Below are 23,353 nucleotides of genomic sequence, written 5' to 3' on the forward strand. Positions count from 1 at the left end.
GTTTTACTTTCAGTTCGTTTAGCTTCGCTTTCCCACAGCATGTTTCAATAACAGTAGATAACAAACTGTCTGTTACTTTCAGATCACATGGCGGCCATGGGCTTCCTTGCCGTCGGCGATGCAGGGTCGGTTCCCTGGTGCTGAGGAGACCTCGCGTTTCCGGATTCTGCTAGAGGGCCCGGTCTGTCGGGCTTGGTACCTGGGGGAGCGTTTTCTACGCCAGACCCGCGGGTTACCTGAGCAGATAGTCCCGGCTCACCCTCCTGCAGAGATGAGGGAGACCGAGGGGCTTACCGCTGAGCAGCTGGATGATTACTCCATCGGCTGGGAGGAGGCCGGCTTCCGAGGCACCGGCGACTATCAGGAGTACGTGCGGACGTACCTGATGCGACCTTTGAGCGGCCGTCGAGCAGAGGGGGCCAGGCCTGTGGCATCGGCGGCTGGGGCTGGAGCGGGAGCAGGGGCTGGATCTTCGAGGAGGGCCCGGGTCCGTGGCAGGGGCGGAGTGCGGGGTGGACGAGGAGCTGGCTGGCCTGCCCTGCCTGCTGTACTGACTTTCCAGGGGCAGGGTGGGTCGACCTATCAGATCCCCTTCGCCCCTCCACCGGCTGGTCACGAGTTCACTGACATCCCCGACCTTCCGCCGGTATGTATCACTGCACTTCGTACAGTTATTTCATTTCAGTTTACTTGATATTCCACAGAATACTAATGCATCTGATACCTTTGCAGGCTTCTTCTGAGTACACCCGTCAGTCGTTGGCGATGAATGCCTCGATGATGGGGATGCTCCAGCGGACATTTGACCTCTTGGCCGTCTACAGCATACCGGTATGTCCTTCTGACACTGGCCTCAAACCATTCATACACTGCTTTGCATAATCTGATGCACGGCGCAACACCTGACATACTGATCTCGCAGCATCTGATACACTGCATACACTGTATTCTGCACTGTACTCTGTACTGATAAACTGCTCACGGCATTCATACACTGTATTCACACACTGCATTCTGCACTCGATAAACTGCTCACGGCATACACACACTGTGTTCATACACTGCATTCTGCACCTTTAAACTGTTCACCGTATACTGATGCATTTCCCTTTATGTACTTTTCAGCCTCCCTTCCAGATTCCCATGGCAGGAGGTGCTCCAGCCAGACCTTCTGTCCCTGCCCGGGGGAGAGATGAGGAGGGCAGGATATTTCCCCGCACTAGGGGTGGGCGTACTCACGTCGGGAGCAGCTCGCGGGCTCCAGTCCCGGACGATGACGACGACGAGGAGTCAGAGGCGGAGGCAGGGTCATCGGAGGAGGAGACCGCAGACGGTTCTAGCTCAGGCTCTGACGACGACGCTGTTGATGCTCCTGGACCCTCGTCCAGGAAGAGGACCAGGACAGACTGACGGCCCTTCGGAGTGCTTGACATAGATGTAGATTTTTGCTATCTTTTCTTTCTTTCCTTGTACTTTTCTTTTTGGTTGGTAGATAGATTACCTTGTACTGCCACAGGCAGGTTTTGTTTCCAAAGCTTGTACATTTGAAAAGATAGTGAAATGAAACAGACTCTTTATCTGAAAAAGTGTTTACATTTACACATTTCATGCATTACATCGCATCTCATCATGTTACACTTTAATGTAAACGGAACTGATTGGTTGTCTGAAAATTGAACACTTGCACTGTAATAATCAGATAACTTAAACAGCTAACAACCGAAACAACCCAAGCAACCCACTGCCTGATTCTTAGACACACAGCCCTTACTCTGTTGGGGATTGATCTGCATACAGCCCAAAACACAGCATTCGATTCATTCTGCACACGGCAAATTCTCAAACAAGCAGCCCAATCTAACAGGACGGACCTCAAAGATGGAACCGGTTGGAGTCAAAACACATTCAAATGTAGAGAATGGCACAGCATTCTGAGCATAAGCGATTTTCGAAATCGAATGAGGGTTTTTCAAACCGGGATATCGAGCCTACAATCGAACACAGCGGGGAGGACTCGAACGAGACACGCTCAGGAAAGACTCAAAACAAAAGACGAGACCGTCGAATGAAAGAGACACGACACACAGACGCGTAAACGAAAGATGGGGGACCTCGGACCACGAGGAGCCAGTTCAATCTGGGTATTGTTTCCCACCCCTTCTTATTTGTGATTCTCACATCACTCAACTCTCAAGCTCGGATTTTCTCTCGAAACCCTTTTCCTCGCTTTTCTCTCAACTTACACCTCTCTATTCTTCAATCTCTCATTTTTCATCCCTCCCCGGGGTGATTGATGGATAAATGGAAAGGTGCGGGTTTATGCCCGATGCCGTTAGCTCACAGCTATTCTTCCGGCAGGCAGAGTGCTCTTCTGGCAAGTACGTCGATGACGGGGGAGAGACAGAACGCCTGGCTCAACTGTGCCCCTAGTTCACCATTTTAACCATTTTTTTCGTTTTTGCTTTCTACTAAAACGGTTTTGATCGAAATGAGAGTCGGATTAACGTACTTGTTCGACTTTTGTTTTGAAAAGCATGCAAGTCAGGCAGCAAGCACTGAAAATTTTCCTTTTAGGTCCAAGACAATGGTCCGGTTTTGGAAAATGAAATAGTTTTCGAGAAAATAGTCAACCTCAGTAAAAATTTTCAAAAACTATTTTTCAAATAGCTGATGCTCAACAAGCATGAAACTTACCCTTCGAGATGCGCAACCTCGGATCGGAGGCAATGGAAAATTGCCCCTGGTTTGAAGGAGGTTGGGAGGCAACGGAAAGTTGCCCCTAGTTTGAAAGGCGGCTCACAGCGGCTCGTGGCAACGGAAAGTTGCCCCTTGTTTGGGATGGTGCCGCAGCAATTCACAGACAGTCTTCATTGGCGGTGGTCGAGCTCTTAGACACAGCGATGACGAAGACGGTCACAACACATATATGGACACAGTCACCTTGAAGGGTGTTGGCCACTGGACTTTGGAACGAAATTGAAACCATTGCATGGACTGAGACGCTTATGAAAGCGTTGGGGGCTGGACTTCATGATGAAGTTGCCTACGTATCCCAAACATGGGAATCAAGCCTTACGTAGTTCCGGTTAAGGTCCACTCGGGTATTTTAACCTTCACTTTGTTTGGCTCTTATTTTTGCCAAGGCGCCCAATGCAGGTTTTCGACCTTGCGAGCTTCTTTTCATTTTCTATTTCTTTTTCATTTCTTTTTCTTTTCTATTTTTTTCTTTTCTTCTTTTTCAATCTTTCTTTTTGTATTTTTCTCTTTTTTTGTTGTATTTTTCTCTTGCTCTAACTTTTGCCTGGGCCGCCCTTCCGGGTTTTCGGCCCAGCGAGCCTCTCAAAGGGTAAAAGTGTAGCAAGTCCATGCCAAATGGTTTTTTTGAAATTGAAGCCTCTCTGTATCTAGGAGAACGGCTGTTGCACTGATTCGCGGAGAATCCATCTCGGTTGCTCTACGAGTTTCTTCCGACGAGATCTACTCCTTCTGATTCGGCTTTGGTGCCTCCTGCTCGAGGGCTGTTTCGAAACTGGCCACACGGGCCTCCATGGCGTTTGTCCGTTGAACTTTCTGAACATTCTGAACGGGTTCAAACTCGGAAAACAAATAGGTTGAATCTTGAGACTGAGAGCGATCCTAGGCTGCGCAATCTGAAGAGTGATTCCACACAAGTCTTCGCAGGGCCGCGTAAAACATTTGCTTTTGAAAGTTTTTAAGAAGGCGACGAATCGCTCGTGCCGAAGATAGTGTGGAACCAATCTGGATCAGGCCAGGGTCCTTCTCAGTACTCACGCCGACAAGCATGATTTCATTCATAAAATGGCTTAGCACGCCTCTCTTTCTCTCAAAATGATCAAAATTTTGCAAAACCCGAGGAATTCCTTCCTCTTCGTTTTCATCACCGCAGTGTTCAAAAGTTTGTTTTTTTTTTGAAAAATTTAGGTTAATGCAATGAGTTTGGGCACACAGGAGAGCAGGCGAGATGTACTGTCAGCCCATTCAAATTCTCTGGTCCTTATGCTGAAAGCAAGCATGAAGGTTGAGATAGCAACAGCTGTTTCAATCGGTTCTGTTGGTGCAACTGGCCCCTCGGCAGAAACAGACTCAAAACAAAAAAAACAGATAATAATTACAAAACAAAATGGTGTTCGGGACAACAACCCCAGAATCACCTGGTATTATATACAACGGGGACTGACTCGATACAACCAGACAGACCCTTAAGCAAAAAAGACTGACTCAAGACAAAGAGACAGACTCAAAACAAAAGACTGACTCGGCATCCAAGCCGGGATTTACAAAACTCGGTTTCACCGATACTCAAAAATGCGTGCCAGACGCTTCATCAAAAATGTACCAAATGTTGCCCGCAGGCGGTTTACTTTACATACTCGCAGTATCTGAGCCCTCGAAATCCAACAACTGAGTGGTGACGGGCTTGCCTGAGGTGGGTGGTAGGATAACCTTGTTATCAATCAAATCCTGCACTTCATGACGAAGGCGGGAACATCCATCGGTGCTGTGACCGAACTGTTGATGGTACGCGCAGTACAAGGTAGCATCATGGGTGGCGGGGAGATTCTTCGGGAGCGGTCGGGGCTCCAAAGGCTTAAGATGCCCATTCTTCGCCAATATCAACAATGCCCTAGACAAAGGCATGTGGAGGTCGTGAAAGACTCTGCGCCCTCGGGGCAGGTACTTTGCAGTTTGAGGATTCTTGCCAGACGCGCTGGCGAAAGGATCAGCTGGCGCTGCCTTGGCTTTTTGAACCTTTCCCGGTGCAGGGTTGGGAACAACAGGAACTGTCTGGGCATGACGGGGCCCATCCCGGTTTTCTGCCTGGCTTGAACTGCCTTTGGTTGGAGCGGGGAAAGCATCATCTATAGCTTTGGTCACTATTGCAGATGTTTGTTGCTTGTTCATCCCTCTGGCCTTCAGAGCCTCGACTGCCCACAGCAGTTGTTCAATAGGGTCGGCATCTACCTTTGCCTTGTCCTTTCCTTTGGCCTCAGCCTGATCGAGGGTCTGGGTTGGTGCTGGCATGTCGTGGCTATAGCCGGAAGTCACCTCTGGCTGGCTGAGCTCTATCACAATCCGCCCCAGTAGCGGGGGCTCCTGTGGTACAAAATTCCCGGCATACGGTGCCGCTGGCGGTGAAGCCGACATTCCATAGGCGAGGTCTGCCACAGACCTTTGGAGATCGCCTATCATCCCCATCAATTCGAATGTGGTGGGCTCACGAGCCTGGTACAACTGGGGAGTCCAGACCGGGTGCACAACGGGCATCCTGGGCGGATATGACATACTGATGCTGGCCTCATTTTGCGGAGTGGTTCCCTGCTCCGATACAGCTGCCATAACCACAATTTCTTCTGAACTTTGTGCCGCCATAAATCCTGCCTCAGCAAAGGGGAGACACTGGCTGTTCTGTATCAACTCTGCAACTCTCTGAACTGAAAGAAAAACAGACAGCACTTCAGCCCAAACTGATCAAACACGGGTGTAGCCGAACAACTGTTCCCTACTGCTGATCACTGTTCCCAGATTTCTGTTCCCCAAAATACTGAATCTGATACCCGCGGATAACTGATTCTCACAACTGATACTGATACTGGTGTTCCCAGGTTAGATACTCTGGCTTGCGAACCGACATGTGCGTTCCTGTAGAGGGACACTCTAAAAGCACATAGCAAGTAAGAGAGAGCCAAAACACCCCTATGTTGGGGTAGGGTTTCCCTGTCCTATTTTGTCAGGGGCTAGGGTTTCACTACGCACACAGCGGTTTCAAACAACCTATCGGGTAAGCAACCTGTCCTAGTTTGGAATGGTCACTATGGATCCGAATATGCACTAGGTCGAATGGTCAAAAAGGGCGCCCCGGTAAACCGGGGTTTGTGTTCCCATACTGTCAGAGCCCATAGCCGGTCAGCCTTATGGACATGCCTTGACAAGACAAGCCTCCGGCAAACCGTTCAGGAATGGCAGATGGCAAACACTGTGTTCCTAGGCGCACCAATGCACATGCAATGCAAAGAAACACATAAATGAGATCAAAACTGGATATCACGAGTTCGAGTCAAGCTCTCTAAAATCCCCAGCAGAGTCGCCAGAAACTGTAGCAGCGCCCGCGTGGGGCCTCGCGCTACAGTTCGGACTCTCGATTTGTGTCACGGTTCTTAATCTGAACCAAAGAGTCCAAATCTGGCAAATCGTTTGAGAAAACAGATTTTTTTGAAAAAGTAGTGCCAAACATGGACTGCTTTGCCAGATACAGAGTCGCCACCTAAATATTTTAAAATGGGGGAATTTAGGAAACCCTGACTCGGTGCCGAAGGCCACATGTCCGTCATCACCGGAGTTGTCTCGGCTCGGGAGCTTGGGTACGATCGGGGAAGGTCAGCTATGAGCACCCCCTTTCGCCCGATCCGAAGACCGGCCTCTACTAACCATGATATCCGTTTTTGAAAACTTTACGTGTTCTTATTCCATTTATTAGCCTAGAATTACTATGTTATGCGCACAGCAAACAAGTATAGACTAGATTGCCTAATTTGGAAATAAACATTGCATATCCGTTTGGTTTGAAAATGCTTTGGAATTTGCTACTCGCAAGTAGGCTAAAATACGGATTTCAACGAGTTTTTCCAACTCAAACAACCCAACCTTCACCCACAGGCATTCAAAACAGTTTAACACATAAGCATCTAGCCACATGTTAAGCATGCTGTTATGGTAACATTCACACTCATGCGATATGCTAAAGCGGAAATACTTACATAGTACTCCGTGCCAAAACAAAGAACTTGTTAGCAAACATGCATGATCCAAGTCCATGTGAAGTGCCTAATGCATCGCATACAAAATGTTACTAGGATAGGCTCGGCTATCCTAAACATGTCATGTGAAAATGCACAGTTATCACATATTCAGTTTGGGAATTGAAGCATTGATGCAATTAGCGTGATGTACCGAGCCTAATGCATGCAATACAAATGCATGGATGCACACATGCGTAGCATAAGGTATGCTAAATTAGACGTGCCCTAATACTAACCATCAAAGCAGGTAAGTAAAAGGGAAGAAAGAAGTGGGGATTGGAAGACATTCACACACCCACACACACTTATTACAGATTTGCCCTCGCTCGGAGGGACCGAATAAATATTACAAAATTAACTAACTACGCAAGCTAATTAATATTACAAATTAACTAATTTAATTAACAAATTAAATTAAATTAATTAAAGCAGGAAAGCGTCTCGGGAGACGCGCCACCATGCGCAAGCTGCCTCTGTTTTCCTTCCTGTGCTCCTCTGGAGGCTGCCAAAACTTCAGGACTGCTTCCTTGGATGCTGGGAGACACCACCGGCTGAATGAAATTGCCACCGGCACTGAGATGTTGCCACCGGCACAAAATTAAAGCTGTCGGCAGAGAAAAGATTGCCGGCCGGCACCTTACACTGCCGGTCGGCAGAGTATTCCTGCAGAATCTGCAAATGACAGCAACAGAGGGCAAGGCAAAGCATGGCAGCATATTTCAAGGCATGTATGCACCAACCATGTCTCTTATCATTGTGATGACTCAAAGGGACATGTGCCTCGGTTCTCGGACCACCAATCACGCATTTCCATGCATGATGGCCCAAGGAACCAAGTATGCAACTTTGGTTTCAAATGCATGCACACCAATCAAACAAATAAGGCCCAATTCCTATCACCAATTCAAGGAACAAGGCATGCATGCAAGATGCAATGCAACCTAGGCATACAAGCTAAGGATGCAACATGGCATGGCAAAACACTTATGCAAGCATACAAGCATGCATAGGGCAATGCAAATGGATGGCAAGATGGACTTATACATGAATTAGGCAACTCTAATAAGGCCTAAAACAGTAGCCATAATGACCAAAACAAGAAGCCAAAAAACACATGCACACATACACATGATGGAAGGCCTACACTTGGGCACAATTTAAACGACCCTCAAGCACACTTAAAAGGGATAAACGAGAGCAACTAGCATGCAACCTAAGCATTTAAATCATGTCATAAAATGATGCCAAATCATATTAAGCAAGACAAGCAAATGCATGTAAGCATGGTCTAAGCACTTGAAGCAAGTCATGAAGCTTTGAAGCATGTTTATCACAACAAACATGGCATGCATTGAACAACCTAAAACAGGTTTTTAGCTCATAACATGAGGCCCAAAAGACCACTTAGATGGTATCTAGATGGCTCAAAGACAAAGGCATGCAAAGGCACCAAAACATGGAGCATTGCAACATATGCTCTCAAAGCATTAAAGAGGCATGCAAGGCAATCAAACGAGCATGGAAATGGGACTGAAATGGCATGTAGAATGATTCCAAATCACCAAAACAATGCAAAGATGGCATGCTACACATGCACATATTCAAGGCCAACTAGCCCAAATACAAAGGAGCTATGTCAAGCATGCAAAGATCAATCCAAACGACTATGGACATTCACAAATACAAGCCTAAAACATGCTACAACAAAGGCTAACAACCTAGACATGTTAAGGCACAAATATGGCATTACAAGGCAACTATGCTAAACATGCATAAGGTTCCAAAACCAACTTGAAATCATGTTATATCATGGATATATAAGCATGAAAAACAAACCAAACATGCTCAACACACACTCAAGCATAGGCTCCTTTAAGAGGCCAAGATGTGCCCTTTTCAAGGACAACAAGGAGAGGGGGTGGCCCTCTCCTTCTTGGGACTTCAAAGCATCATCTTTACCACTGAAATCCCTCAAGATTTCAGTGGTGAAGAGACCTCAAAACCAAAATCCCGGAGCTAGCACAAAATGGCTCAAAATGAGGCCTTTTGGGGCCTAAGGGTGGTCAACACCCCTCAAACAACAAAACACTCTTAATAAACAATAAAGAGGGCTTAAAAATAGAACTTTTTTATGTTATACAATAATCACAAAAACAGCTCTAAGATAGGTATAAAATTGATGCAAGAATGGGGAATAAAGGTGTAAGTTTCTTACCCTTGTAGTCCTCTTCAACAAGGATGCTCCAATGGCCTCCTTTGGCTCCAAATCAGTCAAGAAACTCAAGAACAACCCCTTAGAACTCTAATCTTAAGAGGAAGGTGAAACACTAGGTGTTTGTGTGCAATAGTAAGGCACAAAACACCTAGTGTGCAAAATGGGAGGAAAAGAGAGATAGATTGAGTGTATCTAACCCTAACCCTAGAAAACCAGAGCTCTTCTCTGTCTTTCTTCTCTCTAAAATGTCTAAGCCTCTCCTTTCAAGCCTTAGAGAGAGCCCTCTCTATAAGCCTCTTGTAAAGCTTACCAAACAAGCTTTGCAAGAGGGAGATCCCTCCATACACGTGTATGGAGGGGAGCAAAAGTTATACAGCTGTCCAAAAATATCTGCAAAAGCAGATGAACAGCAATCGGCCGGCAAAAAATGCCATCTTGGCCAAACAAAGTGCCGACCGGCACAAAAAAGTGCTGACCGGCAACAAACAGTGCCGACCGGCAAACTATTTTGCCGGTGGCAGCAAAAACCAGCCGGTGGCATCTAGCCACTGCCGGTGATGGGTGGGGATGGTCTACAAGCCCTACCCTGCCCTTCCAAGGCAAAACACAAGTGTTTGGTGCAAAACCAGACACTAAACGGTCGAGTTCGGGGATCCTGAGGCAGGGCGCGCGAGCCGAGACCTCCAGGAACTCCAAATGAACACAAACATGGATAATCACCGAGTGTTCAAACGGTGACGTCCAAGTCTTGAGGACGGTCAAAAATGGGGTGTCTACAAGATGAAATAGCTGCAGGCTTTCCAGCGCCGATCTTGGATGCATCTATCGCACCTTCTCTCATCTGGCAGTATGAAGAAGGCTTTTTATCTAGCAGTTCCGAGTCAGGTAGTGAGCCGGAATCTGATTCTACCGAATCTTCTGTGTCGGAATCAGATTCCAGCTCGACTGAGTCTGAGTCCGGTATTCTTGGGGGTGATAACCCAGATACCACAGTCCTGTCTAGGTCGTCTTTTTCATTTTCTTTTGAGTCTGTTGTAACAGAGGAATCTGACGGCTTGGAAGTATTTAATGAGAATGATACGGATGTGTTTTCTGAGTATTTTTCTGTGCCTTTGATTTATTGCTTAAATCAGGATTTTCAAAATTTTGATGAAAACAGCGAGGAAGAAATTCCTCCAGTTTTGCAACGATTAATCAATCAAGAGCAGGAAAGATTTGTTAAACCTTTAATGGATGAAATCACTACTGTGAATGTTGGTACTGAGAAGGACCCGCGGCTGGTCCAGATCGGGTCCACGTTGTCTTCAGAGGAGCGCGAGCGCTTAGTCGCTTTATTAAAAGATTTCAAAGATGTTTTCGCGTGGTCCTACGAAGACATGCCTGGAATCGATCCTGAGATTGTACAGCACCGGATCCCTCTTGATCCAGAGGCCCGCCCTGTCAAACAGAAACTCAGAAGGATTCGCCCGGACTGGGCCCTCAAGATTAAGGAAGAGGTCACCAAACAAATTGACGCAGGATTCCTGCTGGTATCTGAATATCCAACTTGGTTGGCCAACATAGTTCCGGTGCCAAAGAAGGATGGCAGAATTCGGGTCTGTGTAGACTTCAGAGATTTGAACAGGGCCAGTCCGAAGGACGACTTCCCCTTGCCGCACATCGATGAATTGGTAGACTTCACGGTAGGACATGCCTTGCTTTCGTTTATGGATGGTTTCTCAGGCTATAACCAGATAGTGATGGCACCCGAAGACCGGGAGAAGACTGCGTTCACTACCCCGTGGGGGACATATTGTTATAGAGTGATGCCATTCGGGTTGAAAAATGCTGGAGCTACGTATCAACGGGCAGCGACTACAATATTGCATGATATGATCCATAAGGAGGTCGAAGTGTATGTGGACGACATGATTGTCAAGTCCAAAGATAGAGAGGGCCACTACACCGCCTTACAAAAATTCTTTCAACGGATCAAAGAGTTTCGGCTGCGACTGAATCCCCAGAAATGCACGTTTGGTGTTACAGCAGGGAAGATGCTAGGGTTTCTGATCACACAAAGGGGCATTGAGGTCGACCCTTCCAAAATCAAGGCCATCTTAGAAATGCCACCACCAAGGACTGAAAAGGAGGTGCGAGGCTTTCTGGGTAAAGTGCAATTCATAAGACGGTTTATTTCTAAATTAACCTTGACTTGTGAACCACTTTTTGGCCTCCTGAAGAAAGGAAAGAAATTCCAGTGGGACGACCGATGTCAAGTAGCTTTTGAGCAGATCAAAGAGTATCTACAGAACCCACCCGTGTTGTCGCCGCCAGAGCCGGGGAGACCGTTGATACTGTACCTTTCGGTAACTGAGACTACCATGGGCTGCATGCTCGCGCAGGAATCAGAAGACAAAGTGGAAAGGGCCATATACTATCTGAGCAAAAAGATGTTGGATTACGAGACCCGCTATACACCGCTGGAGAAGGCCTGTTTGGCCTTGGTATGGGCAACCAGGAAGCTGCGGCACTACCTGTTAGCCCACTCTGTAATGTTGGTTTCGCGTTTGGATCCCATCAAATATCTCTTCGAGAAACCAGCACTTACGGGTAGGCTAGCTCGTTGGTTGCTGTTGCTCTCCGAATTTGATTTGAAGTATGTAACGCGCAAGTCAGTAAAAGGCAGAGCGATAGCGGAGTTCCTTGCCGACCACCCGGTTGAGGGGGATGAAGCGGTTGAGTATCTATTCCCAGATGAAGCCATTCTGCACGTCGAAAATGAAACTTGGACAATGTATTTTGACGGAGCGTCAAACCAGTATGGGTATGGGATAGGGGTGTTGCTGATAGCGCCTGATGATTCCCGTATCCCTTTAGCATTCAAGCTCCGGTTCAAGGTTTCCAACAATGAAGCAGAGTATGAGGCATGTATTGCTGGCCTGGAAGCAGCCCTGGAACTAGGGGCAAAACGGTTGGACGTCATTGGGGACTCGAACCTTGTTGTGTCTCAAGCAAAAGGAGATTGGAAGGTTAAGGAGGAAAGGATGATAACCTACCACCAAACCTTGGATCTGTTAATTCCTCGGTTTGAGAAACTAAATTTCACCCACCTCGTAAGAGAGAACAACAGGTTTGCAGATTCATTAGCAACTCTATCTTCTATGATAGACATCCCGTCCGGAGTCCGGATGCGTCCAGTCATTATTGATCAAAAGTTTACACCAGCATACGAGTCGATTTCCGCCATAGATGAGGTTCAAGATGGCAACCCCTGGTATTACGACATCTGGAACTTCTTGGAAAAGGAGACATATCCACTAGGGGCAAATGCCAAAGATAAGAGGGCTGTCAGAAGAATGGCTGCTCAGTTCAATATCTGCGGAGGAAAACTGTACAAAAGGGGTCATCTGGGAATGCATAAGCTCTGTGTAGAAGCTGAAGAGTCAAAACGCCTGATGGAAGCCATCCATGGGGGGGAGTGCGGTGCACACATGAATGGAGTAATGCTGGCCAGAAAGATCCTCAGACAGGGCTACTACTGGTCAACCATGGAGGAGGATTGCATTGGTTTTGTTCGGCGATGCCACAAATGTCAAATCCATGCAAATCGCATGAACATCCCGCCGTCAAAGCTGTACAACATGACTTCGCCATGGCCTTTTTCAGTCTGGGGAATTGATGTGATCGGAGCTGTTACCCCGAAGGGGTCAAACGGGCATGAGTTTATCCTAGTAGCGATAGATTATTTTACAAAGTGGGTCGAGGCCCAATCATACGCAGTGTTGAAGGCGTCACATGTCGCAAAGTTCATCAGGAACAACATCATCTGTCGCTACGGGGTACCAAACGAAATAATTTCAGATAATGGTTCCCACTTCAAGAAAGAAGTGATAGACTTGTTGGAGAAATACAATGTGGCTTTTCATAAGTCATCTACATACAGGCCACAGACCAACGGAGCGGTTGAGGCCGCCAACAAGAATATCAAGCATATACTACAGAAGATGGTGGAAACCTATCGAGATTGGCCAGACAAGCTGCCGTTTGCTTTGTGGGGCTACAGGACTTCAATCAGAACTTCTACTGGAGCAACTCCATATTCGTTGGTCTATGGAATGGAGGCTGTTTTACCCATTGAGATTGAGGTCCCATCATTACGAGTATTGGCTGAATGCCAGATAGCCGAAACAGATTGGCAGCAAAGCAGATTCGAAGAACTCATGCTCTTTGATGAAAGAAGACTGAAAGCACTGTACCACATCCAAGGCTATCAACGCAGAATTGCCCGGGCTTTCAACAAGAAGGTTAAGTCTAGGAATCTGAAAGAAGGAGATTTGGTGCTCAAAGACAACCGAGCTCCCATCCACGACCCAAGGGGCAAGTTCAAACCCAATTGGACTGGTCCTTACATCATCAAAGCTATCTGGTCAGGTGGAGCTGCGGTTCTGATGGATCTAGATGGCTTGGAGTTCTCACAACCGATCAATATGGACAAGTTGAAGAAATACTATCCTTGAGAGGCTCGCTAGGCCGAAAACCCGAAAGGGCGACCTAGGCAGAATTCAGAGCACAAAAAATTAGAAAATATAAAAACTGAGCTCGCAAGGTTGAAAACCCGCAAAGGGCGACCTTGGCAAAAGTTAGAGCGCAAAAGGAGAGTGAAAATACTCGAGTGAACCTTAGCCTGAACTACGTAAGGCTTGATTCCCATCTTCGGGATACGTAGGCAACTTCGCTTCGAAGTTCAGCCGTAAACTTTTCCCCGATCAACTCTGTCCATATTAATCATCTCAGTCATCTTTATCCATCAGCATTTATCACGATCTCCGGTACAGTGCTGTTCAAACTAGGGGCAACTTTCCGTTGCCGCGACGGTGCAAAGTTACTCAGACTAGGGGCAACTTTCCGTTGCTTCGGAATGCCGCTTTGTTCTTCAGACTAGGGGCAACTTTCCAGTTGCGGGGATCTGGGGTTGTGCATCTCAAGTGACAGATTTTCGGCTTGTCCAGTTCTGATCCACATCGAAAATAGTTTTGAAAAGTTTTAATAAAAGTTGACTTTGTTCGAATCAATCTTTTTACGACTAAGACCATTTTTGGACCAAAAGCGAAAAATTTTCAGTACCACAATTTTCAATTTCATTGATTTCAAAATAGAGTTCTCCTGCTCTTGCATTACAATCGAGGTTGCTTATTTTAGTACATTCATAAAGAAAACTTGAAAATGCTAAATAAGTAATAAATTCGGGGCATAGTTGAATCAAGTGTCTCTGTGTCCCCTCCCAGAGCTGGACGGAGCATCTGATGCCAAGATGGGCCCAACCTGTGCCTCCTCATTGAGCCAATCCACGCACTCATCGGACAAAGTGCAACTGAAAGTCGAAGCAGGGGCTAGAAGCTCTCTAGTCCTCCATGCCGTGGCATATCGGGCAAGCTGTGCACCCCGGATCGGGAAAGCGGCTGGGTACTCAATCCCTTCCGCTGGACAGGTCTGATCATGGCCAAACTGACGCAGAAACCGGAACGGAAAATAGAATACGCAGTAGGTTAGGCCAATCAATTGGATTCCAGTCAGCCGGGACATACTATAGCTCATTGCCGGGAGGTTGAGCCAAGGGCAACGCCAAGCAATACCGTCTGCGGACAAATTGCACATCCAATCGAACCACCACCTTTCGTCAAGAGCATTGACTAGGCGCTGCCGAAAGAAGTAGCCTCGAGCTGAATAAGCCGGGCAAGAGTCCACAACCTGCAACTTATCCATTAACCATACCTAGGGGAGGGATTGGAAAATGAGAGAATAAAGAATAGAGAGATGTATGATGAGAGAAAAGTAAGACAAAGGTTTTGAGAGAAAAATCGAGCTTGAGGGTCGAGTGATGTGAGCAAATATATATGTAAGGTTGGATGGGAAACATTACCTGCAATAGCAGCGGACTCCCAGCAAACCTAGTCGCCTCCCGGCGATAGACAGAATCTAAACCCATCAATGTCTCGGCCAAAGTCATGGCAATACAGCTCTTTCCTTCTCTCAAACCTTGGGTGACTTCAATCAGGCGAATGCTAGCCCCGCCGAAGCCCGAGGATAGCAGAAAGTGAGACAACATGCATAAGCAGAGGGCGTGTTGCCGGAAACCCTGCCAATAATGGTTACTGCGGTCACCAGCGTCGGAGAAACGATGGATCAAGCCGAGGATGTCCAGCTCTCCACTGCAGATCAGAGATCGAGCGTCATGCGCTGTCAGCCCACACATCCGCCCTAAAGCCTGGGCGTGACCAAAACGGAGCTGGGGCAAGATCACTTCAGAGCATTCAGACTCCATCAAAACTTGAAAGTCTTCGAAAGTGGGACACATCTCTTGACCGCCAAAGCTAAAAACATGCGTCACTAGATTCCAGAACCTTGCCGCGGCATGGAGAAAAGGAAGTTGTAGCGGAGTACGGCTCAACGTGAATAGTGCATTCAAGCCGAAACCCCGGAAATTTAGCTTTTCCGAGCCATCTAAAGAAGAAATCCAAGATGTGACATTTTCTGCGAGAAACTCCTCCATCTTTGGCTAAAACTAAGATGAAATGAATGTTCCCGAAGTTGAGGCTTTTATAGAAGGAAAAACACTATTCACGGGAACACGTGTCAAAAATCTGGTGGCAGCAGGACTGAATGGCCGGCCAGCTACTTTTTCTGGCTGGCCAACTATTTACTTTCTGCAGAAATGGCTGGCCAGCCATTCACTTTTTGCAAAAATGGCCGGCCAGCTCCCAGGGATGGCTGGCTGGCAATGTTGCAGTGTGTCTCCTCGGCCCTGTTTTACTCTTCGACGGAGAACTCCAAGCATTTCCATGCAACGGGAGAGTCGAAGGCCTTCATTTCAGACGCGTTCCGATGCCCAGATCGTCAGAAGTACACTTTGTGGTTGTTGAGTTTTGCTTATCGAGTTGTTGCATTTTGCTTATCGAGTTGTCCGTCGAGCGGACGTGTTTTGTATTCGAGTCATTGCTCTCTGTTTAAGCAATTTTTGTTAAAGTCTTGTTTATTTGCGTTATTGCTTTTTGCTTATCGAGTTGTAAACTTGCTAAAGATTCTGTTATATCTTAGTAAGTTGAGTTGTTTAGTTTGTTGCGTCGGTTCACTACCTGACTTGGTGATTACACAATGCGCATTACCATTCAATTTCATTTTTGTGCAAAGTAAATGATGCGATACGATGCTAAAAGTTCAAAATACAAACACCTTTTCAAAAGCTATTTCATTTCATCATGCTTTACAACAAACAAAGGTACAAGTTTTACAAAAAAATAAAACTGCCTAACAATGTGCAAAGTGCTACAAACTACTAGCAAAAAGAAAAATAAAGCAGGAAATAGCAGCATCAAAATCCTCGGGAACGGGAACGAGAAGCACGCCTGGTCCTCTTTTGTGGGACAACCTCCACACCACCATCAGAGTCGGAGCTGTCATCCTCAGGATCCTCCTCAGCCTCGCCTCTGTTCCCCGAGCCAAAACCGGAGCCTCCCTCCTCAACAGATGTCTCGAACTGACGGTCGGTAGCCTCCTCCTCCTCCTCCTCCTCCTCATCAGGCTCCACCTCCACAACATGAGCCCTGCGTCTGCGGACAGGCCCTCCTCGAGCTCCTCGATAAGGCCTAGATGGCCCGGCTCCTCGGGAAGGCCGAGATGACCCCTCCCCCTGATAAGGCCCGGATGGCCCAGCTCCCTGATAAGGCCCAGATGGCCCAGCTCCCCAATGAGGCCCAGGTGGCCTAGTCTGTGGTTGACCAGACCATGAAGGCATCTGAAAACAAAGAGTTCAATTCGAATACATCAGTCCAAATATGTACATCAGATGCAGATACAAGCAAAAGCTACATAAAGTGGGTGCATGTAAATACAGTGTACAAGTGGGGGATGTGTCAGATGTGCTCTACACAAGCAGTCTATCGATGCAGTAGAAATCAGCATGTCATCAGAAGTATGATAAATGCCAGAAAACTGAAGGGTACCTGAATGCCCGCGACAGACAACTGTGCCTCCCTGCGCAAGACCATGCCCTCGAGTGTGGCTACCAGCCCAACCACCTCCTCTATGTACCCTCGCGATGGCTGCAAAAATGAGTTCGTAATCATCAGTGAACAAATGAGTGTCTAAACATCTGAAATGATGAATGACAAAAGTGGAGCATACCGGCGGTGAGTCCGGATCAATGGCGTATCGATCGCTGGGCATCGGAGGCTCTAGTGGAATCGGAATCGGAGAGCTAGTCCCATACTGCCATGCCATCAACTCAGTAGGCATATCTGGCCATCCCAGATGAGGATGAATCGACGGGGTCGGAGGAAACGGTCTACTCCCACCTCTAGATGTGCCAGCCCTGCTAGAAGAAGGGTTGTCTGTAGCTCGAGCCTGAGCCTGATCCGAGGATGACATACCGGCAGGTCTCATCATCGGAATACGAGCTTCTGTCAATGGAGGCATCAAATATATGTGACGATAGGTGGCGTAGTCCCCCTCCGCAACATATAGCAAAGCATCGCTGCCCAGCATGGCGCCGACTACCTCTGAGTAAGAGAGCCTGTCAGCAGTCCGCATACTAGCTGGAGGTACCGCGGGAACATCCTGAGAAAGATACCCCCGTACCTGGCGCAGAAAGCGCTCCCCCAGGAACCAGACTCTGCCAATTGGCTCTTCGAGCAGGACCCTATACCGGGAGATGCCTGACGCTCCGGTATACTGAAGTAGGAGATCATCACCCAGGGGTGCCCAAGGCTGCCAAGTAATCTGCGGATGATAAATGTATAAACCAATCAGAAAACGAGAATGTACAGAGCAAGTCAAAGATGAAAATGAAAAGAACTGAAAGTTCTGAAGTACCTCTGAATGTCGCACGGTGTCGAAGTACTGCCGCAGGCGAACCAGGGTCTCTCGAGGCCTCGCCCGGTGCGGGCCCTCAAATATCAATGAATATGGGGTCACGGGAATCCCCACCACCTCCAGCTCTGGGGCTAACGATGGGAAGTATACATAAGCCCATAGCTGAGAAAAGCAGTGCAGAATGTAAGTACGAAATGCTGAGAGCAAAATGCAGAATGTAAAAGTGCGCTGTGTGTGCAATGTACAAGTATTGAAGAGCAGAAATGTAAATCAAAGGGGACAGAAAGTACCTCCCAGGCTCTCCAATAGCCTCCAAGTAAGTCGCCCCGCCCGCGGGAGGTCGCGCTCATATAAAAATAAAGGGTAGCCAGGCCAGCGCCACCCCAATCATATCTCTGGACCTGTGATAGGTCGACTAGAGCGCTCAGCAGGTATAGCCCAATGGTGTTCCCTCTGTCGGCGAACAGGGTAGTCCCGAAGAGGAACATAAGGAAACCACGGGCGTACTGCTCCGTCTCCTCGGGAGTCTCGGGCACCATCTCTGCCCGCCGAAAATGGGAAGAGAACCAAGTATATCGGACTCTCCCAGAGACCCTGTCAACAGGTGGGCGAGCCCCCAGTAGATACATCCAGGCAGCCTCCCACTCGCCCATATCCTCATCATAGGGGATGGGCCAACCTCCGACATCAAGGCCGGTCAATACAGCAAAGTCAAAAGGGGTCATGGTCATGTCCCCGGTAGCAGAGAAATGAAAGGAATTGGTGGTGTCCCACCATCTCTCTACCAAAGCTGCCATCAATGTCCTCCTGGCAGGACAGCGTGACAACCCGACGCAAAAGGGTCCGAACCCTGCCGCATCTATCAAATCCCGGACGCCCTCCGGCAGCTCAGCATACCAATCCCGTGCCATGGTGGAGCCATACCCTCGCACACTGCGGGAACCACCCTGCATTCAGAATGAATACATGTGTCAATAATGAGATGAAATGGGCTGTGCGCCAATGCAATGAATGGGCTGTGTGCCAATGAAATGAATGGGCTGTGTGCCAATGAAATGAATGGGCTGTGTGCCAAAGAGATGAAATGGGCTGTGTACCGATGAAGTGAAATAAGCTACATGCGAAATCTACCTGGGCTGCGTGTTCAGAGAATTTGAATTTTGGGCTGCGTGTTCAACTTTCAGTTTAATTGTGGGCTGCGTGTTCACTATCTATCTGGGCTGCGTGTTCAGAAAATTTGAATTTTGGGCTGCGTGTTCAACTTTCAGTTTAATTGTGGGCTGCGTGTTCACTATCTGTCTGGGCTGCGTGTTCAGAAAATTTGAATTTTGGGCTGCGTGTTCAACTTTCAGTTTAATTGTGGGCTGCATGTTCACTATCTATCTGGGCTGCGTGTTCAGAAAATTTGAATTTTGGGCTGCGTGTTCAACTTTCAGTTTAATTGTGGGCTGCGTGTTCACTATCTATCTGGGCTGCGTGTTCAGAAAATTTGAATTTTGGGCTGCGTGTTCAACTTTCAGTTTAATTGTGGGCTGCGTGTTCACTATCTATCTGGGCTGCGTGTTCAGAAAATTTGAATTTTGGGCTGCGTGTTCAACTTTCAGTTTAATTGTGGGCTGCGTGTTCACTATCTATCTGGGCTGCGTGTTCAGCAATTTTGAATTTTGGGCTGCGTGTTCAACTTTCAGTTTAATTGTGGGCTGCGTGTTCACTATCTATCTGGGCTGCGTGTTCAGAAAATTTGAATTTTGGGCTGCGTGTTCAACTTTCAGTTTAATTGTGGGCTGCGTGTTCACTATCTATCTGGGCTGCGTGTTCAGAAAATTTGAATTTTGGGCTGCGTGTTCAACTTTCAGTTTAATTGTGGGCTGCGTGTTCACTATCTATCTGGGCTGCGTGTTCAGAAAATTTGAATTTTGGGCTGCGTGTTCAACTTTCAGTTTAATTGTGGGCTGCGTGTTCACTATCTATCTGGGCTGCGTGTTCAGCAATTTTGAATTTTGGGCTGCGTGTTCAACTTTCAGTATAATTGTGGGCTGCGTGTTCACTATCTACCTGGGCTGCGTGTTCAGATGATTTGAATTTTGGGCTGCGTGTTCAACTTTCAGTATAATTGTGGGCTGCGTGTTCACTATCTACCTGGGCTGCGTGTTTAGATGATTTGAATTTTGGGCTGCGTGTTCAACTTTCAGTATAACTGTGGGCTGCGTGTTCACTATCTATCTAGGCTGCGTGTTCAGAGAATTTGAATTTTGGGCTGTGTGTTCAACTTTCAGTTTAATTGTGGGCTGCGTGTTCACTATCTATCTGGGCTGCGTGTTCAGAGAATTTGAATTTTGGGCTGCGTGTTCAACTTTCAGTTTAATTGTGGGCTGCGTGTTCACTATCTACCTGGGCTGCGTGTTCAGATGATTTGAATTCCGAACTGCGTGTTCAACTTTCAGTATAATTGTGGGCTGCGTGTTCACTATCTATCTGGGCTGCGTGTTCAGAGAATTTGAATTTTGGGCTGCGTGTTCAACTTTCAGTATAATTGTGGGCTGCGTGTTCACTATCTACCTGGGCTGCGTGTTCAGAAATTTTGAAGTTTGGGCTGCGTGTTCAACTTCCAACTATTGTGGGCTGCGTGTTCACTATCTATCTGGGCTGCGTGTTCAGAAAATTTAAAGTGTGGGCTGTGTGTTCACTTTCGAATTCGGGTTACGTGTTCAACAAATCAGTGTTTGAACCGTGTATTCTAATGTGAGCTGTGTGTTCGCAATTAATCAATGAGCCGAGTGTTCAGAAATTCAAGTGTGGGAACTACATGTTCAAGATGTAAGGAAAGTACTATGTCACAAGCTAGCATGGCAAGGGTGCGAAATGTAAAATACAGAAGATGAGGTAAATACCTCTCGAGCCTCATGAGAGAGATGCTGCTCCGGCTCTCTGAGAAGCAGATCCGTGGGTGCTCTCTCGTCAAAACTGGTAAAATGACGGAAAACGGCACGAGGGAGGACGTGCGCTGCCGGACAGTACCTCCCGGGAATGAAAGGGCGAGTCCTCGGGGGCAAGGTCATGGGATCGAAGTCATCACCGGCACCTGAAAAACCTCCACCATGAGAAGAAGTACCCGCCATTTTCAGGAATCTGCAAAAGGGGAGCAAAAATGAGCAAAATGAGCAAAATTGGAAAAAGTCAACAAAAGTCAACTCCCGAGAAAATGTTCTAAATATTAAGATGAACTTACCTCAAGTGGTGAAAATGCAAAAAGAAGCTCCGAAACCGAAATTTAATCGCTCCAAAGTGTTTAAAACTAATTGTTTTACGGAAACAATTTGCGCGAGGCGTTGGAAAACGCGCGTAAAACTCAAAACTGGAGAGAAAAGTGTTGAAAGAGGCAAGAAATGAAGTGAGGATCGGCTGCCATTTATAGGCCTCAAGCCTTGGGTGAAAAGGCATACAAAAAGGAGGGGAAAAGACCAAAATGCCCCCGGGAAAAGGGCATGGCCGGCCGGCCTCTAATAATAGCTGGCCAGCCATCTGCTTTTTGCAGAAATGGCCGGCCAGCCATTAGCTTTTGTGGAAACCGGTTGGACACCCCCCCTTGGGAAGATAAGTGGCCGGCCATGCTCTCCACATGCTCACCTAGCTCTCTGCAAATTTTAAGGAAGATCGGAGTTCCCGGGACCTGAAAAAGTTCAAGAAAAGTACACTTCCGTTCGCGAAATTGCTCCGTCAGGACTTCGGTTTCAAGTTCTGACATGTCTCTCATCATCATTCATTGAAATCAAAGTGTATCCTTTTTGAATGAGTTGTAACCTTTCAAAGAAGCAGATCGGAGGCCGCGATCGAGTTACCTTCGCCGAAACACGCACTTCCGTACTCGTTGTTTCACGACGAATGAACACCCTGATTCATGCTCGTTTTGTACTTTCATGCACATATCTCGCATTCTCATGGGCATACTCACATTGTCATGTGCATTTCTTGATATTTGTGTACCTCTGTGTTTGAGCATACGTTGTCACACACGTTCCATTCTTGCATTGCGATGCATTCACACCGACACTGCATGTGTCGAATTTTCGAAGTCACATTAAATACATATTGTTAGCATATTGTGTTTGTTGCAATTTCTCTCTTTTGCAGGCACGATATTGTATGTACGGTTCAATTGAAGCTGGTGCGACCAGACGAATCGCGCAGGTATTGTATCTTCTCCGTGTGAGACGTGACGGGGATTGAATAATCCTCCGCATTCTTAACTGCATGAAATGTAGTTGTTGCTTCGCATCCTTGCTTAAAACTGTTGCATCTATTCGCGAATACTTGCTTCATTACAGCTTGCTGCATTTGCACGATCATTGGGTTACCTTCGGCTTCTTGCATATCATTTGCATTTTGCCCCCTGCCTGCGGGCATGCCTGCGGGCACATCTCTGTTTATCCTGTATGTTTGTCTGAGTCTTCGGCCTTGTCAAAAATAGGTCGTCTCTGGGCTTTGACATTCACTCCCGTCACTTGTGACTTCCGAGTTCTGTCAAAGAGGGGCAACTGTAGACACCCCATTTTTGACCGACCTTAAGACTCAGACGTCACCGATTGAGCGCTTGGTGATGTTGCATAACGTGCTTGTTCAGAAGCTTCAGAGTTGCGGCCGTGAGCCCTGCCTCCGGATTTCCGAACCCTCTTCTGTGCCTTGTCTCGATTTGCGAACCAGACTCGGTTTTCTCTGTTTCTTTTCCTGAGGGAAGGGAGAGGTCCCGTAGACCATCTCTCAATGTCCGTAGGCTACATTTGGTGGCCGTAGGCCATTTTGCCCATTTCGGAGTCCGGTTCCCGGTTTTCGGAGCTGTCAGGCCGTGTGCCTCGGTTCGGGACCGCTTAACCATCTCCTATTGCTCTGATTTTTGGCATACATCTTATTTCATCCATTTTGAGGGACACTGGGGGCTGAGAAGCCCACTTCGAGGTCGAATACCATTTTCGGTGCTTAACAGCCCATTTCCGGGACCCCGAACTGCGTGTTTTGGCTCCGGAACATTCGTTTTGCAACGGTTTTCGCTCATTTTTGGCAGGTACCTCTATTTTATCACAGGGAAGGTCACTGAAGGGTGGGAGGCCAGCAATTGTTGCAGCAACCAGTTATTTCTCTTCCGGAGCCTCCCGGCGCCCGTTTTTCGCACTTCCGGGCTAATGTTGAATACCTTAGAGCTAGTGTTGCCAACTTTCAACCACATATCTGTGATCTACACATCTGGGAGGCCACTAAAAGTTGGTGGCCGGCCATTAAGGTCACCTGACCCTTTTGACCCCTTTCTTCCGGGCTAATGTTGAACCCCTTGGACCTTTTTTCTCCAACTTTCAACCACATATCTGTGATGTACACACCTGAGAGGCCCCTAAAAGTTCATGGCCGGCCAGTAAGTCAACTTGACCCTTTTGACTCCCTCTTTCCGAGCCATTGTTGAACCCCTTGAGCCCACTTTCTT

Source organism: Camellia sinensis, chromosome 4 (genome assembly GCF_055761805.1).
Source record: "Camellia sinensis isolate YWXY chromosome 4, ASM5576180v1, whole genome shotgun sequence".
NCBI classification, from domain to species: Eukaryota; Viridiplantae; Streptophyta; class Magnoliopsida; order Ericales; family Theaceae; genus Camellia; species Camellia sinensis.